At 51.1% G+C, this 6,169-nt stretch overlaps 1 long non-coding RNA gene across 5 annotated transcripts in view; it reads right to left on the bottom strand.

The window, feature by feature from the left end:
• Window positions 1-1,427: 1,427 nt before the first annotated feature.
• The window catches only part of LOC311517591, a 146,907-nt gene continuing 142,165 nt past the window's right edge, over window positions 1,428-6,169 (bottom strand). For all 5 annotated transcript variants that reach the window (XR_014710736.1, XR_014710737.1, XR_014710738.1 and 2 more), the window contains one exon: window positions 1,428-2,692. This is a non-coding gene — a long non-coding RNA (uncharacterized lncRNA). The remainder of the gene's footprint in view (window positions 2,693-6,169) is intronic.

Genomic DNA, 6,169 nt, shown 5'->3' with positions numbered 1-6,169 from the left:
CCAGACCCAACCGTGATGGCACAAGAAGAAAAGTAAGGGAGTTTCCTTACAGCCATATTTAGCATCAATAGAAAAATGAACCAAGCTCCAAAGTTAGGAGCCGCCCTGCCACTGTGCTGTTTAAAGGGACTGGAAGAATGCAGGGCAGAGAACAGTAGCTGCGCACCTCCACAATACCCGAATGGAGTGTCTAGGGTCTGGTGAGTCAGAGACATTGAGGAGTCATTTTAGGACCACAAAGGCACTGAGAATTGCAGGGCTCTGAATGGCTTGGAATTAGTATTGTAATTAACAGAGTGAACTGAAAGTGTTAACCAGATCAGGCGAAACCCATTATTCTTGGTATATATAAAAATGAAAAGACAAATATCTTACTTCCCTTGGCAAAACCCACAAAACAAACCAAGCACACATTACAGCCCAGACCTGAAACTACCAGCGTGACCTCATCAATTCTGCAGTGACTTGACAGTTCTGCTCACTTGACTCCTACCCAGCAGATAGCAACTAGAAAGAGTTGCCACCGCCAGGCCAACTTTCTTCCTCCACAGCGCCACTGCCCCCAACCCGCTCGTTAATTTCTGTGAGGAATGCTGTATGTGAGGCAATTGCTAGGGATTATGACTCAGGACATCAACAACAGGTGAATCTAAGTGTATGTGGCTTTCATAATTTGACTGTTATGTCTTCTCACAGTTCATGCTTTTCCAGAGTCACTTAGGGTTCCCAGCTGAGGGGTGAGGTAGCAGTTGATGTATTGGAAAAAATAAGAAGAAAAAAATAAAATAAATAATCTACGGGCAAATTATACCAGCCCTATCAGTAATCAAAACAGTTTCCATTGAACATCTGAGAGTGGGATTAGACTCTGTTCACCCTGAAGAGGAAAAACCCCTCCACGTGCTGCCATGGAGTTTCCAGATGTGGACGGGCTGATAAATGGTTTGCTCTTCTGAGCAGCTGCATTTTGGTGGAGAAAACAGGGTGATAGAATTTCACTTGCCCTCCTTGGGCTTTGCTGAATCAGCACCTCCCAGCTCTGGCAGCATTCCTCCCCCGAGAAGCCTGAAGCAGCTGCATCATCATCACGTCCGTAACCAGGCCAGCTGCGATTATAAAAATGCGTGCGCACGCGTTTAGAGGCGCAGCAAACCGCTCAGCTGGTTGGGGTTGAACCGAGGCTTCTGTAAAGAATGACTCCCTCCGAAATGGGACAAACCCATGGCCCAGTTCTGTCCTTTTGCCCTGGTAGAACACCGTCCTGTTCTGAGCCCCGATTCCAGCCCCGCTTTGCTCGCCATCTGGGGCAGTCATTCGGCGTATTACAGAGCACGTGACTGGGTCTGTATCCACGCCCAGAGCCAAGTTAAACTACACAGAGATGGTCTGTCATATATTTGTACTTTATTAGCTACTATGTTGTCTCACAGTAACATGTACCTGATCTTAAAAAAATCTCTCCCCCGATGGCTTGGCTGTGAAATGTGGGAGCCCTGCCTGTCTCATGCCCTGATCCTGAAGCCACTTGCTCAGAGACTTCACTGTAAGGCTGCATGGACTTCCCTTGGCCTAAATGAGATGGATCATGTGAGTCAAATTAAGCAGGCATGTGCAGGATCAGAGCCTTTGGGAATGTCTGCCCCACAATGTAATCCCAGTGTCAGTGGGACTTGAGCCCGCCAGCGTAACGTTTGTAAACCCAGGCTTGTGCATCCACACTGAAAAGTGACCCTAGTTTAGAATTTCTGGATCCGGTCTGTCAAAGGGTGTTTTCGTAGAATCATAGAATATCAGGGTTGGAAGGGACCTCAGGAGGTCATCTAGTCCAACCCCCTGCTCAAAGCAGGACCAATCCCCAACTAAATCATCCCAGCCAGGGCTTTGTCAAGCCTGACCTTAAAATCTTCTAAGGAAGAAGATTCCACCACCTCCCTAGGTAACGCATTCTAGTGCTTCACCACCCTCCTGGCGAAAAAGTTTTTGAGTCTAAGGCCGGCAGTACTGCCTACTGATGATACTCCAGGCTATGTCGCCCAATGGCGAGAGTCAGTGGCCATGTTGCCTAGCAGCTACAGTCCATGGTAATGTCACCCAATATGAAGCACTGTCAGGCAGGCCAGCTGCCACCCCAACACCAAAACACCAGTAATCAGCCAACACCCAAACCAGTAATGACAGAAATTGCATTACACAAACGATAAACAGTGCAAACAGATAAATTGCCTACCTTTGCATGTCCCCGAGCTCCCTTTCTCCTCCTTTCTACCACCTACGTGGAGCTGCTGAAGGCACGTGGAGGACTGCCGGGAGCACATTTGCCCTGTCCAAGCTGCATGGGCCCCCAACCATGATATTGTCCAATGCATTCCTGGCCCGCAAGACATGGCACCATGGAGGGCACTCAGGGCGTGGGGCAGAAGCCCTGTGGCCATTAGTGCAAGCAGCCACTCAAACAGGTCTTTTTGCTGCATGCTCTCTTTGTCCCTGAAGTGACCGTCCTGCTCCAGAAACCGTGCTGCAAAGTCTCTCCTCCCACGCTGCAGCCCTGCCACCTCTCCACGGGCTGAGACCCTTTACTCTGCTGGTTGGCCGTCTCCAGGATGTCCACCCTCAGTTCCTCACAGAAATGCTTCCTCTTTGACCAGTCCATGACGGTCCGAAATCCCAGGCTCCTGCTGGAGTGTGGAAGGGCCTGAAAGCAGACATGAACCGGTGCATTATTGTCTTAGTACTTCACAAAGTGCATGGTCAGAGAAAAGTGCCTGTGGAATCTCAAGGCCAAAAAATTATACTTTGTTCAGCTCAGCTCCAGTAGAGTCTTCAGGGAGAGGAACGCTTCAGTTCCCAGCAGCTCTGTGGACACAACTGACTGATGCAGAGTGAAAAGGGTGCACTCCCAAGGGGAAGCTGCAATTTACAAATGCTATCTGCTTACGAATGGAAGACCATTTAAGTGTGTGTACGTGTGGGGAGGGGGCGTGCCGTGCTTTGCTGCCTAAGGTTTATCGGTCCCTCCCGGCAGTGCATGTTCTGGAGGAGACAACAATCCCGGAGATTGCTGAACGGCGAACGGACATTCTAGTCCAAGCTACTGTTGGCAGGCTGGGCGTGTACGCCACAGAGGTTTCCAAGCTGACAAACACATCTGCGAGTGGAGTGGGCTGGTGTCCCGTACAGAGGGCTCAGAAAACAGACCCTTCCCAGAGACGTGACTACCTCTCTGGAGTTCCTACTGTGGGGAAAGTTTGCAGATAGCAGCACCTGGGAGTGGGTCAGGATGCATGGTGGACCAGCAGGATGGTGCATGAGCATCCACACAGATTATGGTCTCCCTACAGTTTACGATACAACCTGCTTTGACTACATCTACCCAAGGGCTACATGCAAACGCACACGGCAATACGGCCTCTCAAAGAACTGCACAGCCAGCCCGCTTTGCCCCCAGCACATTTCTGGGCTACATATAACCCCCTGGCCATATTCTGGATATTGATTTGGTCTCCCAAGGCATGGATTTTGATTTTGTCTCCCAATGCTGCGGCATGTGAAAAGAGAAGGTAACATATGGTTCTTACTTTTAACGCGCCCCCCCCCACGCACATCTTTGTAAGAGTGTGTAAGTAACTAGGAAAATATGAATGTTAAATGCTCATTTACCTGTTGCTTGAGCTTCCCAGTCTCCATGTGGAATTCCATGTGGCAATGGTGGTGGCCAAGGCATTGGCCTGCATCCCACAATCAGCAGATACCCGCTGCTACCCGCGGCTTGTAATAAAATTGCTTTGGGTCATAAATCAGAAATTCCTCCCAGTCGTATATTAACAACAACAAACATGGAGGCCTGAAGCCGAGCGTCTTGCCCGCCTCACACCACACATTTACCAGAATCTGGCTGTGGTCCCAGGACCAGAGGGCACTGCACTCGGTGAAGGGCTTCTTCTTGTTGCTGGTCCTAACTAACGCAGGCGATGGTTCACTCCGTTTGCCGCTCAGCGGTCAGAACACAGTGGAAGGGTTAGACGCCAAGCAGCTGTATTTTAACCAGGAGGTTGCTTCCATTTCTGGGGGTCAGTGGGCTAATCTTGGGATAGAAAGGATAGGAACACTTGTCCATGGGATTGTGGTGAGCTCTCAGGACACGAATCTGGGGAAGCCAGGCCTGAGCTGCGTCCACACTGAAAAATGGTATCCTTTGGATCCAAGTCCCATTGGGACTCAGGCACAGACCTGCTCCCTTTGCCATGTCCTATGGCCCGGGTCCAGAGGGCTTACTGACCCAAGTCAGATAGATGTGTGTGTAGACAGAATCGGGGCTTGAGCCTGAGCCAATCACTGAGATTTTTCAATCTGGATCAGCTGGTTTTCTAAAAGCTCTGCTCTAGGAATTATTGCGGGGCAGGTCTCTGGCCTAGGCTATGCAAGAGGCCGGACTAGATGATCACAATGGGCCGTTCTGGCCTTGGATCAATGAAAAAAATAAGCAAACCAAGTTGTCTCCTCCCCCCTGAGCTGCTTGGAGGGCCACAGAACTGTTCTGGGAGCGCCTCCCTCCACCGTGACCGGAAAGGCTCGGGGTGTCAAATCCTTAGCAAAGAGAATTTCACACCAAGAGAGGAGTCATGTTTCACAATGGAGCCCGGGCTGTCTCTCTCTGTGGCTTTGTAATCATTTCAGGTCTTGGTGAGGTCAGGCCAGCCGGCTGCTGGCCCGCAGAGGTTTCTGGAACAACATCAGACGGGGAGGGGGGAGCCCGTGACATTGAGAAACGGGGAGAGTGGGGCCTAGACTGCACAGCTTCCTATAAAAGTGCGGCCGGGCATCTGGCTGAGCCTGGGGCTGTCCAGAGAGCTGCTCCCCAAAGAACAGGCCCTGCCGACATGCTGCTGAGAGGGTCCCCTCGTTCAGGTCTCCGCAAAGCGCTCACCGATTTTCGGTGCTTTCTCTCTCAAGTTGGGGCCCTGAAAATTGAGGCCACTTTTGTACGTTTTGGCCTGAGAATGAATAAGCTGTTGGTTGTCGAATTCTCAATCACCAAGTGCAACTAGTGAAAGAGGAACTCAGGGAAAATATCAGTATCGATCAAATTACTATCCGGAAGGCTGCCTTGTCTCATAAGGCATCTCTGCCCTGGAGGCGCAGGGAAGTCTGGTACAAGCTGTTTGGAGCAGCAGCGTGCCATCCCCGAACTCTCAGTCAGCATGGGTCAGGCTTCGGAAATCACGAGACTGGCTTAAAAATCATGAGATTTTAAAAAGAACCATTTCTTTGACAGCTGGTTCTGAATCTTTCGGGTGCACGTTTTCCAGCCTCTCTCTGAACCCAGGAGGGCCAGAAAGGCCTTTATTTTTTTAAAGGAAAGCTGAGATTCTCATGTATTCACATGAGTCCAGAGGCTGCGGACCCAAGAAAAACACCCACCGTTGGGAGGCTCACGATGCAACGGAGAAACGTGGCCAGACTGGGCCAAGAAACGTGTCTCCCCTTGTGTCTGTGGCGTATCCAACCATAGGCACCGACTCTGTGGGTCAGCTCTTCCCCTCCCCCCAGCACCTCCCACCCACTGGCGGCCCCCCCGGTCAGCGCCTCTCCCTTCCTCCCAGCACCTCCCGCCCGCCACGATCAGCTGTTCCGTGGCATGCAGGAGGCCCTGGGGGGATGGGGAGGAGCAAGGGCGAGATGCGCTTGGGGGAGGTGGTGGAACGGGGCAGGAAGAGGCGAGTTGGGCAGGAAGAGGTGGGGCCTGGGGCAGAGCGGGGGTTGAGCACCCCCCGGCACATTGGAAAGTCAGCACCTTTGTATCCAACACAATGGGGCCCCAATCTTGATCAGGGCTTCTGGGCGCAACTGTAATGGCGCAGCGAAACAACTGAATAACTAACGGGGGAATTAATTATACCGGACCTCTCTCTGCTGCCGTCAGCCAGCATCTCCCACATGTCCAATTCATACGGGCAGTATCACCCTCCTAGCATTTCCAGGAGTCAGGCCCTACAGATAATGAGATTAGCTTTAAAATGAGGAGCAGATTTAAAATAGAAAACATTCGGGCTTCTATGTATTTGCCTTCTGATTTTTAAGTCTCTAGGGGGTCATGTTTTCCAGCTTTTCTCCCCAACCATAAGGGCTGGAAGCTTTTTTAAAGACCATGAAAGCTGAGATTCGGATGCAA

The sequence above is a fragment of the Lepidochelys olivacea genome (genome assembly GCF_965140295.1).
Source record: "Lepidochelys olivacea isolate rLepOli2 genome assembly, chromosome: 3".
NCBI classification, from domain to species: Eukaryota; Metazoa; Chordata; order Testudines; family Cheloniidae; genus Lepidochelys; species Lepidochelys olivacea.
This window is presented reverse-complemented; position numbering and strand designations above follow the sequence as displayed.